This window comes from Leguminivora glycinivorella, chromosome 14, assembly GCF_023078275.1.
Source record: "Leguminivora glycinivorella isolate SPB_JAAS2020 chromosome 14, LegGlyc_1.1, whole genome shotgun sequence".
NCBI lineage: Eukaryota > Metazoa > Arthropoda > Insecta > Lepidoptera > Tortricidae > Leguminivora > Leguminivora glycinivorella.
The window spans coordinates 9,209,968-9,234,743 of NC_062984.1; the positions used below are offsets into that span (position 1 = coordinate 9,209,968).

General features: G+C 38.3%; 1 protein-coding gene across 1 annotated transcript in view; it reads right to left on the minus strand.

The window, feature by feature from the left end:
• The window catches only part of LOC125233527, a 170,007-nt gene that overhangs the window by 51,759 nt on the left and 93,472 nt on the right, over positions 1-24,776 (minus strand). Inside the window, exon 2 of the mRNA XM_048139578.1 lies at positions 5,545-5,659. The gene's annotated coding sequence lies outside the window, so the exon portion shown is untranslated. The remainder of the gene's footprint in view (positions 1-5,544; positions 5,660-24,776) is intronic.

Sequence of the window (24,776 nt, forward strand, 5' to 3'; positions counted from 1 at the left end):
AATAAACCTTCGAATTCAGATTTCTTATCGGATTGCAATAATCTAAACATCCAAATTATAAACAAATCAATTATTTTTGGAGTCGGGGCCAGCCTGCGTATGGTTGGGTGGGGCAAACAGGAAATAGCAAGGCGACGAACAGGTCTGGTACCGACTACAAAAATAATTGATTTGTTTATAATTTGGATGTTTAGATTATTGCAATCCGATAAGAAATCTGAATTCGAAGGTTTATTATTTTTGGCTTTTTAGTTTCTTTCAAGCGGCTGGTAAAAGTTACTGATAAATTGCGCTGTAGATCTTTTTAATTTCGATAAATTGTTACGAAAAATAAAGGATTCATCCTACGCAATATTCAGGGTAAAATAGTACATTACGATACAAGTGCACCCTCTGTACTGAAAAAATATTTTTTACGCACTAGTTCGAGAAGTGGTACATTATATGCCAGGTCGAAACTTCGGAGGCTCATCTGTACTGAAAAACGTCGTACGATACACGTGCGAAAAGGCCTTGTCGTTTTTTCTTTCGTGTATGATATCTATTTAAATTTGTGGAACATCTAATTATTGAATCCTGCCACAATATGCCATTATAAAATTTTAAGTATCGGCAAAATGAAATATTCGTATGTTCTCAGAACCAGTATTATTTACAAGTTACTCGATAATTTAAGAAGGATTTAATATTTAACGTAAGGCTAATTCAACATGTTTTGGATCACACCACCCTGTATTCATTTGACATACTAACATTTAACTGTTCTTATTACGTAAATACATGGGAACCTTTTTTTTTTTTTTTTTTTTCGGAGTGGTAAAATGCGTTACGCATTCCCCCGGCCAGGGAAGCCATTGGGGGGATATGTGGGACTCCCTCCTACTTACCGCCCTCTCCAAGGGAGAGGAGGAGAGGAGGTATACCCACTAAAAACCACTCCTACGTCGCCCTTCTTCCTGTTATGAAAGAGCCATGGGATGCCGGAGATTCTACCACGACTCCTTCCAGAGGCCCTGGTCTAGTGCCAGAGTCCCTACACCGCTGAAAATGAGGACCAGAACTTCGTGACCCTCTCCTGGCGAGCAACGCCGTGTAAAGCGGGCTCCCACAGCCCGCCGACCCTGCTAGGGATTTATTCGGGCGGCAAAACGTGCCCGTCTTCTTCCCCGCCGTCTGCGTCGGTCCGGGTGCGCGTCAGCTCTACTTTCGCGCTCCCTTTCCGCGGCCTCCTTCTGTGAGATGACAGTCTCACAGAAGGTGGCAACTGCTTCCCATTTTTCTTCGCTGTGCAACATAGCCGCTACGATGTTGCGCAGCGAAGGATCTCTAACTCCAAGCTCCGCGATCATGACGTGACGTTCAACAGCCCAACGACTACATACTTCGAGAGTGTGTTGAGCTGTGTCATCCGGCGCGCCACATTCATGGCAAGCTGAATTGGCTTCCCTCTTTATTTTACACAGGTAATGACCGAAGCACCCGTGTCCGGTCATTACCTGTGTCAACCTAAAAGTCATTGCTCCGTGCGATCTTCCTACCCACTCCATGAAGGACGGGAGGAGTGCCTCTAAGCTATAAGTTCCATAGCGACAATCCTCCAAGTCCTCCTTCCACCTTTCCTGGGCCCTTGTGTGGGCTTGTTGACGCGCCCTCCGCAGGTCTTCAGGGGCAGGGAATTCATTTAGAGCCCTGCATCTAACCCTTTCCCTATGCGCATCAGCTAACACCTGAGCTTCTAGCTCCCACGGTAGAGTACCGGCTAAGGCGCACGCCGCCGCCCAAGACACTGTGACGTAGCCCCGTATCATTCGAATAGCCACCACCCTTTGTGGTCTCCGCAGCAGGGCTTTGTTGGTTGTGTTCAAGCGATGCGCCCACACCGAAATACATGGGAACCTACACTGAGAGAAAAAAACTACCAATTTTCATGTTCGTTCAACAAGTTTTTTTGGTTAAAATAGCGCCTACGTGCTCTTTGGCTGGATTTTGTTAAGTGTAACTAGTACATTCTACAAGTTTGATTTTATTTGAATCAATATTTTATTTGAATCAACAAGTCGATTTTATAAAAGCAACATGACTCATATTGTTTTAAACATATGTTTGGCTGATTCAATCAAATATCTTTTAACAAGTTTGACCTTGCTGTTCGAACAAATTCGACTTGTATCATCAAATTCATCAACATTGTGATTTATTCCGTTTACTAAAATACTTTTGTTTCAAATGGATAAACCCGCAACAAGTCGAACTTGTTAAATTCACAATGCAAATTTCTCTCAGTGTATATACACCGTGTCCAATAAGTCCGAATACTCACATTTTACCTCAGTTCTAAAGATATAGGGATCACAGGCCATCAAATTCTTATTTAAACTAAAGAGTATATTCCTCTTAATAAAATACAAGTACAAAGTACATGAAATTTCCGAAGTGTCTAAGAAAAACAAAGAGGTAAAGTGCCAACAAAATACTTGCTCGGCACGCAGGTGACGAGTTATTTTTTATAAGGAGAATCTGTATGTGATAAAACAGACGCCACGTGTCCAAAATAAACTATTATGGGTACCGAGGATAGATAACGTTCCGGGCAACTAGAAAAATGTGCCTAGGTTCCAGAGCTCACCATCGGCCCAGGTGTGGGATGCAGTATGTAAGCGAGGTAAACTACCTTCAGTACTTACAGATAAAAGCGTTAAAATCAACGTTTTTTTTCTTTAAAACCAAGGTTTTAGAGAAAAAACCGGCCAAGAGCGTGTCGGGCCACGCTCAGTGTAGGGTTCCGTAGTTTTCCGTATTTTTCTCAAAAACTACTGAACCTATCAAGTTCAAAACAATTTTCCTAGAAAGTCTTTATAAAGTTCTACTTTTGTGAATTTTTTCATATTTTTTAAACATATGGTTCAAAAGTTAGAGGGGGGGGGACGCACTTTTTTTTCCTTTAGGAACGATTATTTCCGAAAATATTAATATTATCAAAAAACGATCTTAGTAAACCCTTATTCATTTTTAAATACCTATCCAACAATATATCACACGTTGGGGTTGGAATGAAAAAACATATCAGCCTCCACTTTACATGTAGGGGGGGTACCCTAATAAAACATTTTTTTCCATTTTTTATTTTTGCACTTTGTTGGCGTGATTGATATACATATTGGTACCAAATTTCAGCTTTCTAGTGCTTACGGTTACTGAGATTATCCGCGGACGGACGGACGGACGGACGGACGGACGGACGGACGGACGGACGGACAGACAGACATGGCGAAACTATAAGGGTTCCTAGTTGACTACGGAACCCTAAAAATGCCTTAAAGTTAAAAAGGATGCTTGGGAATGAGTATCATGTGTCCCAACAAGACGCACCTCCAGCACATTCGGCAAATGGTATTCTAGCGTAGTTTCAGACTAATTTGGCAATTTTTTATCCGAAACATGAGTGGCCACCCAGGCCTCCAGGTTTAGGCGTATTAGACTATTTTGTATGGTCATACATGCTTTGAAGACTAAATTTTTATAAAATCATAAACCTAGATCATTTCAAAAAGGTTATCGAGAGTATTTGGGATGAAATGTGAAGAAAACGGTGCGTGCCGCGTGTGATCCGTTTGAGAAGCGTTTGAGGCTGGTAAACAAGTTAATGCTGGAGTTATTCCAAAACATTTGTTGTGAATGTACTAAATAAGAGTGCCATTCATAAAATATAATAATAATGTAGTAACTATTTGTTCATTTTGTTTTATTGGCTATTTGTGCTGTATTCAAACTTATTGGATACGGTGTAAGTGGGCCTAGTGAAAAGAGGTACATAAGAAGTAACAGTTATTACTTGTCTGTGATTTTAAATATGTCTCAGGCCCTTGAGTGTTCATAATTTTTGTGTTGTCAATTAAAAATCACGTAACGAGGCATTTTTTATGTCGCGCCCGAAAGCTGCAAGCTGCGATTAAAGACGGACAATAGTGGATTTTACTGAGTTCATTTGACACGCTTAGTAGATACGTTTGCTTGATCTGTGGTATATCCACTTAGCGTGTCAAACGAACTCAGATGGATATATTCCGGTAAGGGTATTTATTTGTGTGATGAGCACAGATAATTATTTGTTCCTGAGTCATGGATGTTTTCTATGTATATAAGTATGCATTTATCTATTTAAGTATGTATATCGTCGCTTAGCACCCATAATACAAGCTTTGCTTAGTTTGGAGCTGAGTTGATCTGTGTAAGGTGTCCCCAATATTTATTTATTTATATTTGATATCTGTAGGTTTTCACCAGAACCACAGTATAATTTTTGCTTGTATGATGTAATAGGAAAAGGATTTCCTAGCCATAGACCCATACTTACCTACATCTGTAAGAGACCACGCAATAAGGTAAAATAGGCTATAAGTATGTATGTATATTGTATATGCTAGCCGTAAGCAAATTGGCACGTGTACTAGACGTCCAAGTTTATTAATTTATCCGCACACGTGACATTCGAGTCTATTCCATATCCACCTGCCACTTCAAAACTTTCAACTCGTCTGAGCTTTGAACTTGCCACTACCTACCTACTTTGTTTATAATATTGAATATAGCGCATGCTGCGTAAGTATCTGTTTGATAAGGTTCGATAGTCACCCTCAATGATCTTTCACAATGGGTATATTTTATATTATATTTATGTATTGTATATTTATATACCTATTTATGTATAATATTAGGTCTGTATATATTTAAATGTAGCATATATGGATATTGTTTGTATCTTAAATTCTTTTCCATTACACGCTAACTATACTAGGACCCTGCACCTACTTAATCTTTCGGTTTAGCCCATGGTTGACTGGTAGAGAATGCCATCTGGCATTAAGTCCGCCATTTGTACTTTTTTATATTGTGCAATAAAGTTTAAATAAATAAATAAAATAAATAAATAACGTGAACACAAATGTTGTGAAGTTGGAATACTCATAATGTCTTCATAGTTATGTACCTGTGTAGTTTGTGTTGTGAATATAGTAGAACAATCTAAATACCTACATACACAGAATTAAATCATATTTGATATTACTTAAAAGTTACCTATTGAACAATATAAAGTTTCAAATGAGAAAACAGTTTGTGTTTTTTTTACACTCGGGCATAATACTCCTATCGTACTTTGATTTACCTATAAAATTGCATGGGGTGGTCTGTGGGTGGTTGGTAAAAATAGGTCGCAAGTGTGTTACCGCTGAAAAATAAATCAATTCCAAATAATATATTACATTAGTAGGTAAGTAAGTACTAACAGTCGGACTAAGCTACGTTTTAAACGATATTTTTATACCACAGACAGCGCAAGGCCAAGGCTTATTTTTATAAATTTTACTGAATATTTGTAAAGTCTAATCGTGTGACTGAATCCTTTACTCCAATCAAAATAAGAAAAAATCACATGAATTCCTCTAAAACCTAATACATCATTCACTCATCGCTCTTCAGAATCCATCATCGGCATGGAATCTCTCGCACTTACATCTTTTTTGTCCAGATACTAATCATACTTACTAGCAGTAAAAAATGAAGCGAAAGAAAGGCGCGAAGGCTGGTGGGGTATTCTCAACGATACACGAGCGCGCGAGATCGGAGCTATCGGGAAATCCAGTGTAGTCAGACCTCAAGCCTGTAACAATATGGACGATGTCAGTTATTAAGTATTGTATTGTAGTACAGCCTGCCAATAAAGAATAGAAAATAATAGGGACACTACCGTCTATTGGTCCATTTTTAACCCCCGACGCAAAAACGAAGGGGTGTTATAAGTTTGACGTGTCTGTCTGTCTGTCTGTCCGTCTGTCTGTCTGTCTGTCTCTCTGTCCGTCTGTCTGTCTGTCTGTCTGTCTGTCTGTCTGTCTGTCTGTCCGTCTGTCTGTCTGTCTGTCTGTCTGTTTGTCTGTCTGTGTGTGTGTCTGTCTGTGGAATCGTAGCTCCCGAACGGATGAACCGATTTCGATTTAGTTTTTTTTGTTTGAAAGCTGAGTTAGTCGGGAGTGTTCTTAGCCATGTTTCATAAAAATCGGTCCACTATGTCGCTGTCGGGGTTTTTTTCAAAATTTTAATTTAACTCTTGTACTTTGTAGTTATGTTTAACATGGTAATAACGAACGTGGACACATACTTAATAATTTTAGCTTAAAAAAGTGGGAAATTTCATAAGTAGGAAAACTTCAGGATTTTGAAAAGAAAAAACCGAGCAATTTTTGGCACCTGTATCTTATTATTGTGAAAATAGATATATAATAGAAATATATTTATTTTCACAACAATAATATACTGGAAAATAAATAAAAGACACAGTAGCTACTCCTAAAGTAGTAATATTTTGACGACCTGTCTGGCCTAGTAGTGGATTATTAGTAAATACGACCTGATAAACGTGAATAAAACCGTTTCAATATTTAAAATATGTCTCACGAAAGTTTAATATTTATTTTCACTCATGCTCAGCAAGCAACGGGAACGGCTGCGCGGGCGCCGACGGCGATGACATTGTCAAGGCCGTTGGAGGCCGCGAACGTATCTACCATTACACACTACACGATTTTCTTTTGTTGCGTTTGGACGCCATTTCGAGACAGTGAAAGCAAATAAGTGCGACTTAGAAATGTTAATTTGGTTGTTATAGAGTATTATTCAGCTGTGTGCCGACTATAATATTACCTACATAAATCGTAATTTTATACTTTCATTAGTCTCTTGGTATTTTGTTTTCACTAACTTTACCAGAACTTAGTTTTAAATTCTGTAATTATTTTTTTCTTCAATGTTAAGCCACATTCACTTATAATTTAGAAATCATTAATATTACTTTAAGCTGCAGTTGTATGCCGGCAACATTATACATTTTTTTCTACTTTTTATAGAGCAATAGAGTCGTACCATGCTAAGTTTACAGTGATTTAGCAACCCCGGCGGTGTATCTCAGTTAGTTACAGTTAAACGTCAAACATCTGCGAAATTATAAAGTTTACTTAACCCCTTTGACAGGTGATCAAAATCGCTGTCATCTATACTCAGTACCTATGAGTCTACCTAAGACCTTAACCAAGTTAAACCATTGCACGAGTACACTTTTCTAAACACCGCATCTATCCCGGTAATTCGGCGTGGTGTGAACGCGCACCGCGTTACATCACCACAACAAGCGAAGTTGCGCAAACGCCGTGTCCGGGTACCGTAACGGTGCACCCGGAATGCCGATTCGCCGCGTTGCACCATCGCCACACATTCGGATTGATGGGATCATTGTTGATGCAGCCGGTACATCATTTCTTTTAGGATTAGAAACAACTTCCCGGTGATGCAAAAGGTCGCAGGTTTCAGTCTTGCAGAAAATTGTCATTATCCAATAACATTTCCGATTTTCCTTTAACTTTTTTTTATTAACCCCCGACGCAAAGACGACGGGGTGTTATAAGTTTGTCGTGTCTGTCTGTCTATCTGTCTGTTTGTCTGTCTGTCTGTGTGTGTGTTTGTTTGTGGCATCGTAGCTCCCGAACGGATGAACCGATTTCGATTTAGTTTTTTTTGTTTGAAAGCTGAGTTAGTCGGGAGTGTTCTTAGCCATGTTTTATGAAAATCGGTCCACTATGTCGTGGTCGGGGGTTTTTTTCAAAATTTTAATTTTGTGGTTAGGTTATTACAGTATCGCTTGCAGACGTTCCTGCATGATAATAGTTATTTGTTTTACAAGGGGCAAAATTGTTGTTTAACCGCCAATATAGATATCCGAGCAAGCGAAAGACTCCAGTATTGAACCGCGAGCGTAGGGAGTGGTTCAAAAAGTGAAATCTTGAACGTTGCGAGGGTTTCAAGGCACGAAGGTTGAACAAACTTTGCCTCAGAGTGAAACACAAAAATTCTACCACACCAACACGAACTTGAAAACATTTTTTTTTTTGCGAATTTAACTAAATGTGATATACAGAGTGGTTCCTGATAATGAACCTAGCTACGTGTCGAATTTAACGGAAAACAAAAAAAAACACGGTGTATGTCTTGTTAAAAAATAATTTTTCAATATACCTTCCCAGTTAGGATTTCAAAGGGAAAAATCAAAGATATAGCGGCTTCAATGAATGGGATATCGGTCCTACATCCGATATCGGTAGGCCTAGCACATGATGGCCGCGGGAGTATGTCGCCGCGACATAGATGACACGTCTTTGTCTAATTGTATTAATGACATAAGGACAGGCAGTCTATCTCGCGGCGACATACTCTCGCGGCCATCATGTGCTAGGGCTGCAGACATCAGAATTTAAACAGATGTATGAAATCATCATCCTCCTTGCGTTATCCCGGCATTTGCCACGGCACATGGGAACCTGGGGTCCGCTTTGATAACTAATCCCAAAATTTGTCGTAGGCACTAGTTTTTACGAAAGCGACTGACGTCTGACCTTCCAACCCGAAGGGTAACTAGGCCTTATTGGAATTAGTCCGGTTTCCTCACGATGTTTTCCTTCACCGAAAAGCGACTGGCAAATATCAAATGACATTTCGCACATAAGTTTCGAAAAACTCATTGGTGCGAGCCGGGGTTCGAACCCGCGGCCTCCGAATCGCACGCTCTTATCTCTAGGCCACCAGATCTTTTCTTATAGACAGATGTATGATAGATGAATAAATAATTTCTACGATCGTCCGCAGCTTCCTAGGTTAATAGGTAAGTTAGTTAGAAGAAAAAATGAACACTTTTAAGTTTCAATAATTTAATCCCTTTATTTAACATTGGTTTATGTTCGGCGATGCAGTCCGTGATCATTAATGAATATTACCTTAGTTTGCACTCTCTTGACATTTACTCTTATAAAGAAAAAAAACCGGCCAAGAGCGTGTCGGGCCACGCTCAGTGTAGGGTTCCATAGTTTCCCGTATTTTTCGTAAAAACTATTCAACCTATCAAGTTCAAAATATTTTTTCTAGAAAGTCTTTATAAAGTTCTACATTTGTGATTTTTTTCATATTATTTAAACATATGTTTCAAAAGTTAGAGAGGTGTCCCCACACTTTTTTTTCCTTTAGGAACGATTATTTCCGAAAATATTAGTTTTATCAAAAAACGATTTTAGTAAACCCCTATTCATTTTTAACTACCTATCCAACAATATGTCACACGTTGGAGTTGGAATGAAAAAAAAAACAGTCCCCACTTTACCCATTCTGTTAGGGCACAGAATATATAATAGTACAAGTACAGAAGGCTCACTGCTTTGATGTTTACGAAATGCCGCCTTTTTAAATACCTACAAAATTCTTACAAAGAAACGAGCCGCACGTGCGCGGCGTCCGGCGATAGGGTTACCTATGGATTAAAACGAATTAATACTCACATAAAATGTTATACTATTATATTCAAGTCTTGGGTACTTTCTAAGTATATATACTGTATTTATATATTTTTGTTCAAGTTCCAACATTACAAGCCTTATTGAACTTTTTCGTGGGACTTAATTAGTAGTAGATCTGTGTAAGAATGTCCTATGGTATTTATTTTATTCATGATGTCTATTTAACTAAGTATTATTAGCCATTCGACACGCGGACATCGCATATGAACCTTAAAAAAACTCGCGACGTAAAGTAACAATAGAAAGTGCGAACGTGCATTCCGTGAGAACGCGCGCCACCCCTGAGTAGGCCGCGATCTCGCGGCCGCCAGGATGTACTTGTAGCGCGGCGATAGAATCGCGGAGTGAGCCGCCCCTGGTTAGGGTACCCATCACCCTAACAAAATATTTTTTCCACTTTTTATTTTTGCACTTTATCGGCGTGATTGATATACATATTGGTACCAAATTTCAGCTTCCTAGTGCTAACAGTTACTGAGATTATCCGCGGACGGACGGACGGACGGACAGACATGGCGAAACTATAAGGGTTCCTAGTTGACTACGGAACCCTAAAAATGAACACTTTTAAGTTTCAATAATTTAATCCCTTTATTTTCATTTATAGAATAACATAGGTTTATGTTCGGCGATGCAGTCCGTTATCATTAATGAATAATACCTTAGTTTGCACTCTCTTGGCATTTACTTTTATAAAGAAAAAATTGCTCTTATTTCATACATTTATTGCTTTTGCATGCAGTTTTAAATTAACTCTGCACTCAACCAAGGCTACCGATGAAAGGCAAATGTGTATTTATTTGCATATTCATTTACCAGTATCACTGTTCGAAGAAAAGATCGAAAATACCAATACCTATTAATACCTATTAATTGTATGTACATAGATATAAATAGAATACCTACCTACTGAATGCCCAATCATACTGCTGATAGTGATATAACCATTTTATGGAAAATAAAATATTAAATGTGATGATTATATGATGATATTATGTGGTGATTTACATTTCATTTTTGGCGACACGACATTTATTTAAATAAGGCACATATCGTTTAAGTAATGTGTATATAATTACTTACATATTTTCACTCAAATAACGGAAACAATAATATTATTTATTATTATGAATCTTAAACGCTAAATTAAATTAAGGTAAATTTCATTCAAATCCTTATAAATAGCCAATTCTGCCTAATAGCAATTTATATATATATGTCGGGGACAGGTCAGGATTGGCACCATTTTCAGACATCGGGGCGTTGCTGGGTCATCGAGGATTGAGACGAAGACGATAGTAATCAACGATTTATTTTACACACTTTAAATTTTACAATAACTGATAGGTAAACAACTTGGTTTAGAACAATTATAGCGTGGACAGTTCCGAGGAGGCTCTAAGACTTCTTGTCTCTAACGTGGTCCGCCAGAGAGTGTTGGGTCTCAGGTATCCCGGCTCCGTCCTAGCGCACGAAGTGGGGACAACAACTGGTTGGGTGGACAACTGGTTGGTTGTGACGTCAGCTGTCCAGCTGCAACTCTTCGCGCGCTGCGCTATAATTGACTATCCGTGCCAATATCCGGTCTGTCTCCGACACGGCCTTCCTGCGCTTACACACGTCCTCGTGTGTTTTACTCTGCAACAACAATAGACACGCAAAGTACACCGTTCGGTCACTCCTGACGACATGTCAAAAAAAAACTCAGTAACTCAAAGTAATGATGTTATCGACGTTAACAACTTAATCAAACTTTAGAATAGCATTTCCATACTACGCGATGCCAATACAACTAAGTGGCAATTTAGTTATTCTTCGCAATAAAATTTTCAAAACATTAAATTTCATAAAATGGATAGCATCTATTACACACTAATCATACTACACGCAATGCCAAAACAACCGCGTACCAAATGTTGTCTTTTTTCACAATAAAATCTTCAACACATTTAATTTCATAAAATCCAAACAAGTATCTCATTCGTGGCCTATTGGTTATACCATAACCACACACTACGCGCATCCCCACGGGATCGCCGAGTCAACCCTGTGACTCTACGGTCTCTGCAAGACCCGACCTCCGCCAGAGCTCCCCGCGCATCGCGCACCCACGGACTGCACACAGCAGATACCGACTTCTAACGGGCTACGACTACGGTGAAGCCTCTGGTACGGTCTGACCAGCCGAACTGAGATCCTCATTCTCAATATTACACTCGCTATCTTTACATCTAAATCATCAAATGGTACGTGGCTATCTGGCATTTTCCTCAATCTATCGTGAGCCCATTAAATGTTAACCTATTTGTTTGCTGTCACAGAACTACCTAAAATTCACTGTTCGCAAAACAACGACTCTAATCCGCGATTAAAATTGTAAGATCAAAAAAAGCCTTTCACTTTTTCTTTATTATGAAACTAACTAAAAACATGACCAAAAAGTCAACTTTACCAGTTTTATATTTTGTCCTATCATTTTAGTTAAGGACAAAAAAAACCTTTTCAAAATTGTATGTAGGTACCAAAATAAGTCAACAATAGTAGAATGAAACTCAACGTGTTGATCTCACTGATCAAAATGTCACTAAATCAGAATCAAGATAATGAGTTACAGTGCTCTAACAGTTGCATCCATTCGGCAACTTGACACACGTCATACAGCTGACACACGGCGACATATGAACCACCTCTACCCGGTGTTCATCACATGAATATGGACTACCTCCATACGGCATCCAACATCGACCGATTACACCACCAAACCAAACGCACGCCACCCACACGTGGCCGCACAGAAACAGAAAAATAGATACGAATTTTACTCCTACGTTTACGAATGATTGTAATAGTGTACGCAGTCTGAGCCAAAGCAACACATAGTAACATGGTACAAAATAAAAATTATGTTAACCATGAAAACAACGAGTTTCATTCTTCGATTGCAAACTAATATTTACCAAAAAAAATGAATTTACTTTAGCATTAGCAACAGATGAGTTTCATTCTGTTTAGAATTCACAATCTAAACAGAACAAATATCTCAACAATATCCCAATAAAATGAGAACTGCTCACCAGATAAAGTATCAGAGTCCAAAGGTGTTCTTATTCGTAGACCTCACGATGACCAATTCACGCACGAAAACTCAAGGCTTCAGTTGCCACTGCTATCGCTGCTGCAGCATCAGATGAAATCACGACGCGACGTCGTTTCATAGCTGGCCATTACTGAAATAATAATTTGCACGGTATCAGTTTCCTTGTTTACCGAAGTAAAAACTCAAAGGGAAACAAATTCACAAATAAACAACGACTGGCATTGTCTTAGATATGAGATTTAACAATTATTATTTTATGAACTTTCTCTGATATTAAAATAAAACTTGAAATGGACAAACAAGTGTGAGCACGTGTTTGTTTGTCTTTAAACCTTTACTAAATAAAACGGCTTTTTTTTTTAAACTGCTTAACCATGACACTGAATAAAATTCAATAATAAACAATTGGAACGAAACCTGTCCCTTTTTTTCCATTCTCCAGATCACATTTCATCCTTCAGATCAAGAAATGCAGTGCTGAGCATTGTCTGTGGTACTCGCGTGATGGTACACGCGACTTTAGATACCTCACGTTGTGTAGACTTGACTGTAGCACACTGCAACATAAAATTTCATATGCGTAGCTTCCTGTTTTCACACAATAAACAATTCGAGATAGATCACGAATTAAGGGGTAGGTATTACTCTAATACTGGCAATAACTTGTCAATTTGATAAACTACGGAACGTTACAGAATACGGATCTTGGAAACTAACAAAATCAGAATAAGAATCTTTGTTTTGAGAGCAAAAGACACTAAATAATTTTAACACAAACAATAATTACGCTTTTCGAAATTTTATAATCACTACGTTTCAAATGATTCTCGTCAAGTGTAGGTATTCTCAAACTTTCCACAAATGGGATCCACAATTCACCAAATAACATTATGAAATGAACTCACCTGCATTCAAGGTTAGACACGTGACCTTACTACCACGTTTCTAGGTTAGGAATTAGCTCGCAATAAACAGCTCCTGGAACTGGTCCCACGTTACGGTAAACGACACAGTGTAAGGACGACTCAGTAGTAAATCTCCGGCAGGGACGACGCGGTCGGCATTTTTCTGGATATCTAGGAATTCTGAAGAATGTTATTTCCAGATTTTTAGAACTGTTCTCCATACCCCCATAAACACTTCAGTAACGAAATGTCCTCGGCACTGACGTAATTTTCACACACGTTAACACAGCGCGCACACGCGACCGCAACTGTCCAACTCAATATTTCCCAGTTTTGCATGTAGGTACTCACTGCGTGCGAGGGTAGTTTTTCGACGGTGCACGGTGCGTCGTGAAGTTTGTAACAAGAGTTATTATTGCTATACTGTGTAAACGATTTGCGAAAGCCGTCTATGTGGCTGCTCCTTTTAACTCGTTGACACATTTTTTTCTAGCGGGTACTTCCTCTTTTTTTCGGTTATGAAAACTAGTATGATCGTTTCCATTGTTATCACTCATAAACAACATTTTACTGGATGGCTTCATAGTCACTGCAACTTGCGGATGGCGACGACAAGCTGGCCACCCCCCAATGGTGCGTTGGCCATACACGCGTCGGCGGTAGCACACCATGTCATGGCGTTGGTTTCTTATTTGTCGGGTTCCAAGTCCGGAAAGGTCACCCGTGGATTATAGGTTAGTATTGACGAATTTTTCAGTGTCTCGATAAGGGCGCGCATTTGTTGATTTTGCGCTTCGAGAAATTGCCGATATGGCGGCACTTCCGTTCCGGTGCAATTATTTTGCGTCTCTTTGCCTCGATGTGATCCCACTTCTGATGTCGGGGACAGGTCAGGATTGGCACCATTTTCAGACATCGGGGCGTTGCTGGGTCATCGAGGATTGAGACGAAGACGATAGTAATCAACGATTTATTTTACACACTTTAAATTTTACAATAACTGATAGGTAAACAACTTGGTTTAGAACAATTATAGCGTGGACAGTTCCGAGGAGGCTCTAAGACTTCTTGTCTCTAACGTGGTCCGCCAGAGAGTGTTGGGTCTCAGGTATCCCGGCTCCGTCCTAGCGCACGAAGTGGGGACAACAACTGGTTGGGTGGACAACTGGTTGGTTGTGACGTCAGCTGTCCAGCTGCAACTCTTCGCGCGCTGCGCTATAATTGACTATCCGTGCCAATATCCGGTCTGTCTCCGACATATATATATGTATAAGTTATATATCAATTATAATAGTATACGAATATGATCACACGGTAGGTAATACAAAATATATCTTTTCTATTACACTAAACAATCTTAGGTGACATTCAAAAACCTATTTCATTTTAAATCATGTTCTAACACCGTTAAGTCTAATTTGAACCGATTTTCAAATGTCACTTACTAGTTATTCCCAGTGGGTAAATAGCAATGTAGGGAATTCATTCTAAAAGCTGTAATTAACTGCTTTGCATCATTGACTTATATATTCCTTTGTAAGGACGTGGCATGCGGTCGCCAAAAATGGATACCAACATAAATGGATACCATGCGTGCAGTCTATGCGACGCGTGATTCTAGCTCATCAACCAATCACTTCGTAATTTCCCGCCAAGAGTCTGAGCCAACGTCACATTCGTCACAATCACTTAGGCTTCGTAAGCATATCGTATCGTAGGCGTAGCTAGTCCCTATTGCTCTTCTACACCCTGTTTTTATTAAATTCCGTTAACTTTAAGGGAAGATTCTTTAGTTCAAATATAATCAATTTCTCTAAGAAACTAGCCGCTTAACTCTTACGGTTATCGAATTATTAAAAAAAATATATTACTGAACACGTATGTCGCATCCCTTACCGCTTCCTAATGTCCTCTCGCACAAAGTACCTAATCCATTTATTACGTAGGGAAAGAAAAACAAAATCGAATTTAACAAACAGGGTGGCTCCTGATGATGAACCTAACTGCGTGTCGAATTTAACTGAAAACAAAAAAAACACGGTGTATAGTGGCGCAACAGGGATAGATTGCGTTTTTATCACCAAGTGGCGTCAACGATTGTCGGCAAGGCCGGAAGGCGCATTAAACGAGAACGTTTAGTTAGACGATATTGTATGAATTGCCTTATCCATAATTTTGAAAGCTTTCTCCGCATAGCATTGCTGCTAGTGCCAATGTAAACGCGGGTTATGCTCATTAGTGCTTCAAAGTGAACTCGAATGCAAAACAAACTATAATTACTGCATTTGGCAAATAGTCGGTCGAAACGAAATTAGGTTCGGTATTCGAGCTTTTGAAATGAGCGGGAAAAGCGCATATTTACACATGACTGAAATTTACGTTTAGCTAAAGCTAAAATTACAGTGTATCTTGAATATTCTTGAATCAACAGTTTATTCTGTACTTACCACGTTTATTCATATTATGTAGGTATATAGTTTATTTACGAATGCATAAAGCTATGTGCATATAATTTATCTACACATATAAGTAATACTAAAATTTTTCATTAATTATGCGTCATAAAATCACAATGAACGGTGCCTTTATAGTAATAAATTACGAATTGAATTGCTCTTTGAGTTGCAGGCGTCCATTGGTTACGGTGACCGCTTTCCATCAGGCGGACCGTATACTTGTTTGCCACCGACGTAGTATATAAAAAAATCCTATTTATAAAGAAATAATTTCTTTTAATTTAGATATTATCTAATTCGTACTTTCACACAGACACGGGGAAGCGACTGTCTACCTTAGTCAAACCTCAATAAGTGAAACTAATAGGATCAATTCATATTTACAACCTGATACCCTACTGCGATTTAGGTAACTAAGTACACCTCTTTCTCGCCTGCTTATTAAGATACTCGTATCGTATACTAGGTAAAATGAGCGAACTATATTTAAAAATTGAAATGTTTGATGCATTCCAGTAGACACCAATCTTTCGTCTATCGTGGCGCCGCCGCCGCCTCGCCTACATCGTGCCGAGGTGCGTGACTTCTCGCTTAAAGTTCAAGCAGTTTTCTGCTGAGATACATCAAAATAGGCACTATAAAGGTCTTGAAGAATAATGCCAGTATTTAGTATGTAAACACAAGTCTGCAATGTTATTTTGGTCCATACCATAACGAGAGGTAAAGATGTTTTAAAAATTCTCCGTTGCGATTCTCCGTAATGGCTACTGTAATCCCACATTAGCACGAATACAGCTCAGCAATTCTTTTATTTGTTTATACTATGCAAGAAAATGTAATTTAGGAAATATCGCAAACTTAAAAGACATCATTAAATCTTTTTTGTCTTCTTCTTCTTCTTCCTCGGTTCCTCATGGCTGAGGGTCGCGACCACATGAGGTCGTTATTTTTCGCACCAAAGCTCTCCGTTCCACACGGTCTTCTGCAGTCCTAACGCCGTGGCTTGCGTGGGCGACGGTCGCGCGATGCGTCGCATACAAAATCAAACCTGATCGATATGGAAGTATGAGACGCGACGGCGACGGTCACGCGACGGTCGCGCGACCGTCGCCCACGCAAGACACGGCGTAATAATAGGCGCCTGTATCAATCCATGGCAGGTTGGCAGGCCTTCTTATCGCTGTCCACCCAGCGGTTTTTTTTTATGTAGGGAAGCTTTATCTTTGAAGATGTACAAACATTTATATCTTTCTTTTTGACTTATTAAATTGAAATTATGTTTAAAAAAAACTTCTGTCAATATTTTTCTTCTAATTATGTGGTGCTTTATTTCATGCACTGCATAAAATATTTTATTTTAAGTATAGGAAACTAGCCTATTGCTATACTAATTTAGCAATAGGCTAGTTTCCTATACTTAAAATAAAATATTTTATGCAGTGCATGAAATAAAGCACCACATAATTAGAAGAAAAATATTGACAGAAGTTTTTTTTAAACATAATTTCAATTTAATAAGTCAAAAAGAAAGATATAAAGTAAATGAATTGATCGTGACGTCACTCCTCAGTATTTCATAGTAATTCCGTACTAGCAAATCGTTTTGACAGTTCATAAAAAGAAGCTGATTTGACTAGTAGGAAACTAGCCTATTGCTGATGGTTTACATAACACCTACCAAAACATCAACACAGCTGACGAAAATAGAAGGCCAGTTAAAAGTCCGACGTGCAGGATACAATTTTTTGTTTGTAAAAAGTCAGAAAGCGTCATGCGACCGCCTACGTCAGTTGTCAGGCAAAGCGCGTCATGCAACACTTTCGCTAATGACCACGCTTCCGCTCGAAATATCGCCCGAAGGTGCCGCTTTACACACGCAGAGCGGTAAACAGACTACCTAATTAGATTATGTATGACATTGAGGACGTAATGATGGCAAAAAGTGTAAATAATGTATGTTTGTTTTCTACTAATAATATCATCGCAACACTGACTAAGTCCGTTTTCGCATTATCCGATCCGATATCGGATGTCGGAAGGATTTCAATAGAAAAAATCCAAGATGGCGCCAGTAATGTATCGGATATCGGTCCTACATCCGATATCGGATCGGATAATGTGAAAACGAACTAAAAGTAAGTAGCTATGTAGGTACCTATATTTTGAAATGTAGAAATGAATTCGCTTCAACAGCAATATCGTATCGAGGTACTAGTACTATCCGTACCTACATAATAATATGTATACCTAAGTACCTACATATTAGAAATGTGAAGAGACAATGTTTTTCCTAATTTTATTGAAAAGTTGTTTAGTACTCAAAACAGCACTAATTATTAAGATAGAATACACCTAAAATTTTCTGTCTAGTGAAACCATCATAATCATTAATTATCAGATAGAAATCCTTATTGCAAATAGAATATTATGCAAAAGCAGGCTTAAAAATAGAGCTATATCTGCAAGTGCTTTTGTTATTCAAAAGAACTTTAAAAAACACTCAATACTCATTTTTTCGCAATTAATCCACGCAATAGTCCGCAATTACAAGCTACGTATGTAAATACGCTCATAAATTGTAATAAGTTACGAGATCGTTGCGCCGAGGTCCCGTTAATAGAATCTTGAGCATAATATTCCAATCACTCATTGTCCGTCATGGCTCTCAGGTTCTGTTAGAAGTCGAAAACATCGATTTGTGGCTAACCGTGTCAATGCCATGGTTCTACTCGGTAAACAGTTTAATCTCAAAATTAGTACATTACGATACAAGTGCGGAGAAGAGGAAGTTCGTAACGAGTGGCGATAAATTACACGAGTTACCATCTTTGCACGTGCATCGTACGTTTTTCTTAAATCTTGGGATTAGTTGTCAAAGTGCACCCCAGGCTTATAACGCAAGGATAATGATGACATAAAGAACGATAAACCACAGGGTGTTAATCCGTTGGAACTTTTTCCGGTTCTCTTTTACACATTTGAAATACCTGCGAGTGATTCATGGTTTCGCAATGGTCAAGATCAAGAGCTGTAAATATTACCAGCCTAGCAAGTGCAGGCGACCAGGAGCATGTGACATATGTACCCAAGAACCATAATAGTATTTTATACAATCGTGATATAATAATTCACAGCTTTTCACTCGAGTACCATACCATGTTTAGGCCACGAAGCTTGCTGAGTGGCCTAATAGTACGGTACGAGAGTGAAAAGCTTAATTATATCACATTTGTATACAATACTTTTTCTATGAGTCATCATCATCAGTGGACGAACAATATCATCATTCAAGGTAAAATTAATGTTAATAGCGTCGTTCACCGTTGTATCAACATCGAATTTCCTGCCAACCAATTGTTTGTAATAACTGTCTCTGATTGGTTGATAACGCGACAGATAAAAAAAATGTGTATCAGATGCAGAAAAAATTGCCAGGTATCGCAAATTAGTATAGAACTTGTATGACGTTCTATTTTCGAAATTATTATAGTTGACTAAAGTGAACTGTAGGTACTGAAATATTATAGTTGTCAAAAGACTATCCAACACTGAAAAGTCAGCACTTATAGAGGTAGTTTAGTCTGTGTTGTGCTAATTGACAGATTAAAGTCGACGAGTAGAAAAAACAATACGCAGAAATCGCAAAACGTTTGATTGACGACGTAGCGGCCGATGTCGGCCTAGACTAGCCGAAATGACAACCGTTGATGCTATACCTAAGTCGATCGAAACAACACAATTAAGTATAGCCAAGCAATTGGAACCCTAGGCCACTCTACAATACCACCGTGTCAAAATTACAATTATTAAGAGATCTCTTACAAACATACATACATACAATCACGCCTGTATCCCATAAAGGGGTAGGCAGAACACATGAAACTACTAAAGCTTCAGTGCCACTCTTGGCAAATAAGGGGTTGAAAGAAAACGAAACTGTGACATTGCAGTGACAGGTTGCCAGCCTCTCGCCTACGCCACAATTTAACCCATCTCTTACAATCTGATTAAAAACGTCACTATGACATACAGTGGCCTAGGGTTCCAATTGGTTGACTGTACCTACACTACCTACAATTTTTACATATCAAAGACATTTCTGATGGGACCTAATCTCGACTAGGCCTGTTTTTGGGACCCAAGCATTCCAGCCCATACCTATATATCAAAATAATTTTAAAATGTTAATCTTTCTTGAGTACAGCGCTCCAGGTTCCAATGTCGTTTAATATGACCTCTATATTTTGTAATATGTAAACTTACATATTTTGAATTATAGTGTCCCTGATAATACAGAAATTTAATTTCGTTACTCGTCTGTTGTCTGTATGCCCGATGGGAATTACAGGCATTACAGCCCCAAATCATTTCGGCGGTGACTCAAAGTTGACACCTTGTTAAGGCTTCTTTTTTCTGAGAAAAGCCATGCAATTTGAATAATATTGAAATAACTTTGTTAATTTCATAACTTCGATCTAAATCAGCATTTATGCTTTGAAATTGATTACTAGATAGACATTTTTGAAAACTTGATAAGGATTCTATACCTATTTAGTATGATTAGGTTTCTTACAGACCGTTGATAGTTAAGAGTGGGACTGACACTAGAGCAGTTTCATGTGCTCTACCTACCTACCTCTTTTGGGACTATAGGCGTGTTTATGTATGTGTGTATGTATGTATTTAAATAGTTATTGACAACACATTTGGGCGTTTCTCATACAAAGCACAGCTGAGTAAGCACACCTCGCATGAAGCTTTCAGTGAGACACTAAAGTCATTATAGGCCGGAATAAGCAGCTTGCAAATGTAAACTAACCTCACCGCCAGGAAGGCGTCTCTGCTAGGGTTGTCACAAAACATTAATTATTAGGGTTGCCATTTTACAGCAAAATTTTTGATAGTCTTTAAATTAAAGACTTTCGATCCCGGTAAGTGAGACTAAGACTCTCGGAGGCTTGTTTTGCGGGTATACTTAGAGGTAAACAATGATATATCAGAATAATACTCGTATTTCCTATCTTTTGTTCCGATTCAATTAGGTACAGTCACGGGTTTTAATTGTTGATCCACTTCTAGCCCATTTTTGCTGGGCACTAAAGCTACAAACGATTAACACCTTTCCTTATTTTATAGTGGTCCAGCGTGTAATATATCCATACTAATATTATAAATGGGAAAGTGTGTGTGTCTGTTTGTTTGTCCGTCTTACACATCAAAACAGAGCGACGAATTGACGTGATTTTTTAAGTGAAGATAGTTGAAGGGATGGAGAGTGACATCAGCAATTCCCGTCAACTTTGTACAAAAAATAAGGGAAAAGTTAAATTTGTTTTTATTAATTCCTATTTTGTTACCAAGATTTTGTTGATGAATTGAGATTTTATTGAGTTTTATTTCGTCATTAAGGTTCTCTAGTATCTATATTTTCTTAATTATAACAATTATCCTGTATATATCTTACGAAAGTCGAATTATATTACTAAATGTTGGTAACAAAATAGGATCAATTAAAATTTGCTGACGTGGCACTGTACAAAGTTGACGGGAATTGCTGACATAGGCAACTTTTTGTCTCTTTCTAACGCGAGCGAAGCTGCGGGCAAAAGCTAGTTAGTTACATATTTATGAATAGTGTTATTATTTACCTCTAGACCCCCGGTGGAATTGGGCAGCCCTGTGCGAACCTTACACATCGATTATACGGCCCATCTCCATTTGCCCTAGATCTTTACTCGATAACACAACTTCCTACTCCCTAATGCATCGCTTTCATTCAATTATTTTGGAGTTCCTTGTTTATAGGTATAAAATAAATATCAATATGTATAAGTAGAGCAACATCTTTTTTTTTTTCAAGTAGTATTTTGACTAGCACACTGTTAAGGCCCATCACATCACATTTGTGCTCTCGGCGAATTTGCTGCGCGGCCGCCTTGCTTTTCAACTCTTTCATACTTAATACCTACGCTATTTTATGGTCCCGCGGGCGGATTTTTGAGTTTCACGCGTTCGAATTCAGAAAATTGTCACTGAAAATAATAAGCAAGTCACCGTTCTCAACCGGTATTTTAGTGACAAAATCCCGTATGCGAGATTCAAGAATCGCCCCCCCGCTCCGTGAATATGGAATTTCAGTAAAAATATTCACAAAATTGTATTAATGCCAGTTGTTATAATACCAGTAGGTTGGCCGAAAACAAAGGTAACGGATTGACAGACAAATCCCTATGTCACCTATGTGTTATATGTACCTACATTTGCAATAACTATAGTTTGTGATGTTCTAAACTTCTAATATCAAAATTACATAATACCTCTCTTCGAACTTTATAAGGTAATAATGAATTTAATGTATTATGTAACTTTTTGAACAAAGTTGACACGGCTCTTCCTAATACCGGACTAGAAGTTTTACTAACACCATAATCTTATTTGATCCTTTGTAACAGGGCAGCCAAAATGGATGAATCACCAGTTCGTTTGTAGCTCAGTATATTATCTTCACTAAAGGTTTGTGTTTCGTAATATCAGGTAGAAACTAATAGGCATACTCTTAATTTAGGAGCTTTTTAATTGATAAAAATATTATGAACTAGCTTTAGCCCGCGGCTTTGCTCGCGTTAGAAAGAAACAAAAAGTAGCCTATGTCACTCTCCATCTCTTCAACCATCTCCACTTAAAAATCACGTCAATTCGTCGTTCCGTTTTTCCATGAAAGACGGACAAACAAACAGACACACACACTTTCCCATTTATAATATTAGTATGGATAAAGTACGTGTGCCTCAGATGGCCCAATTCTTAAGCTTTTCCACTTTCAATCCAAGTCAAAAATGAGAAAAATAAAAATACGAGTAAACGATAAGCCATCTTAGGAGATTATCTCTGATAATCATTTAATCAATTTTAAAAGCGTTATTACTCTCTCACTTCAACTCGAGAAATATAGCTACTAGGTATCAATGATAATCATTTGTTGAGCGTCAAAAGTATATTTTTATCATTACCGTCACCCCATTTAAGATGTAGATATGCAGCTTCCTATCATCAGAAACGAATCTTTGAACCTGCTCCATTTTTTTTTACCTAGGTACTCTATAATCACCAGGCAAGTTGTGCTAGAGGGTCCAGATATCTCCTAAATAATCTTAGTCATGATTCGCATGCTATAGTAATTCGCTAATGGTCGGAAGTCCCGTGTTGTCGAAGTGTAGTATAGTATTACCATAATGCCGAACCTATCGATCACGAGCTTCCTGTGATTCGGTCTCCGGATCCAGACGATTTCATATGGAAAGTAGATCTCGAAACACGCGACTCGGAAGCTGATTTAACACTTTAAGGTGTGAATTATGCAAGAAATGCTACAAGATCTGAATGAGATCGATACCTACAGGGGGCCGATTTTTAAGTCTCACGCGTTCGAATTCAGAAAATTGTCACTGATAATAATAGGCAATTCACCGTTTTCAATCGGTATTTTAGTGACAGTGAGACTCAAAAATCGGCCCCCAGGCTTATTATTGTTAGGTAGGATGGACATTGTGATAACTTGATAAGGTGTTCAAATTCTTGTAAATTATATTCTGTTTAGGCCCACTACTTGCACCAACCACTTAACTCAGGGTTAGTGGGCTGTCATCTGTCATATACCTAAAATGGTGGGTTAACCCTCCATTTTCGTTGGTGCAAGTGGCCCTTAGAGTACCTTATCACAAATAAACAAAGGCAGGAACAAGGAAGTAACACTAATATTTATGTTTGGAATTAATTATGTTGTAATTTATTCCAATAATCAACAGGAACCATAGCTTTCCAATCGATCTGAAGTGTGTACACAGGCGTCAAAACAAACATTTCCACGTTTTGCAATAGATTGAAAAGGTCACTTGTCCCTACGGAGGTCTATGGTACGTTGCACTTTATAGAATTATACGGCAGTGGTCTGGTATGCGATGCATGTCGTCTTTTTGGCGCCAGCCCTAAACTGGTATTAGGACAGGCCCGTTGAGTAGGTTCGCATAGCTTTAAGATTAAACGCGACGTTCTCTCTCTTTAGAGTGTCCTCATTTAAAAAACGTAATCCTGTAATAAGTGAATTATTAGTAAGAGTAAATATTTTTTATTGGCCAAAATATTAACAAGGCTCCTTATAACATGCAAGCCTGCCAGAGTTATGGAGTCGCAAAGCCCACGCGTATCTAAGTGTGTGGTTATTTGTCGTCGATTTTTGTGTCCAACATGTCAGCTGTAATTAAGTATACAGGGTGGCCCATTCAAATCGGTCAGTATGGGAAAGTCTGAAACTATAAGACATACGAAGATTTGTTCTTAGGAACCATGTCACCGATTTTGATAAAAAGAAAAACTGCATTCATACAATTAAAAAAAAAAGTTTACCCAGCTGGGGAATCGAACCCGGTTGTTTTGAAAAAATAAACTTACACTATTTCTATTCAGATATCGTTTGTGTAGGTCTTAAGCAGTAAATATCTCTAAGAAACATAATGTCTAAAATGAATAAAATGCATTTTTTTCACATACTTTAATTTATCATAGTAGGTGTTCAAAGTGACTATGATGAATTAAAGTATGTGAAAAAATGCATTTTATTCATTTTAGACATTATGTTTCTTAGAGATATTTACTGCTTAAGACCTACACAAACGATATCTGAATAGAAATAGTGTAAGTTAATTTTTTCAAAACAACCGGGTTCGATTCCCCAGCTGGGTACACTTTTTTTTTAATTGTATGAATGCAGTTTTTCTTTTTATCAAAATCGGTGACATGGTTCCTAAGAACAAATCTTCGTATGTCTTATAGTTTCAGACTTTCCCATACTGACCGATTTGAATGGGCCACCCTGTATAACCTGTATTTCATAATAATTCCACCATATAACTTTGATCTCATATTGTTTCTC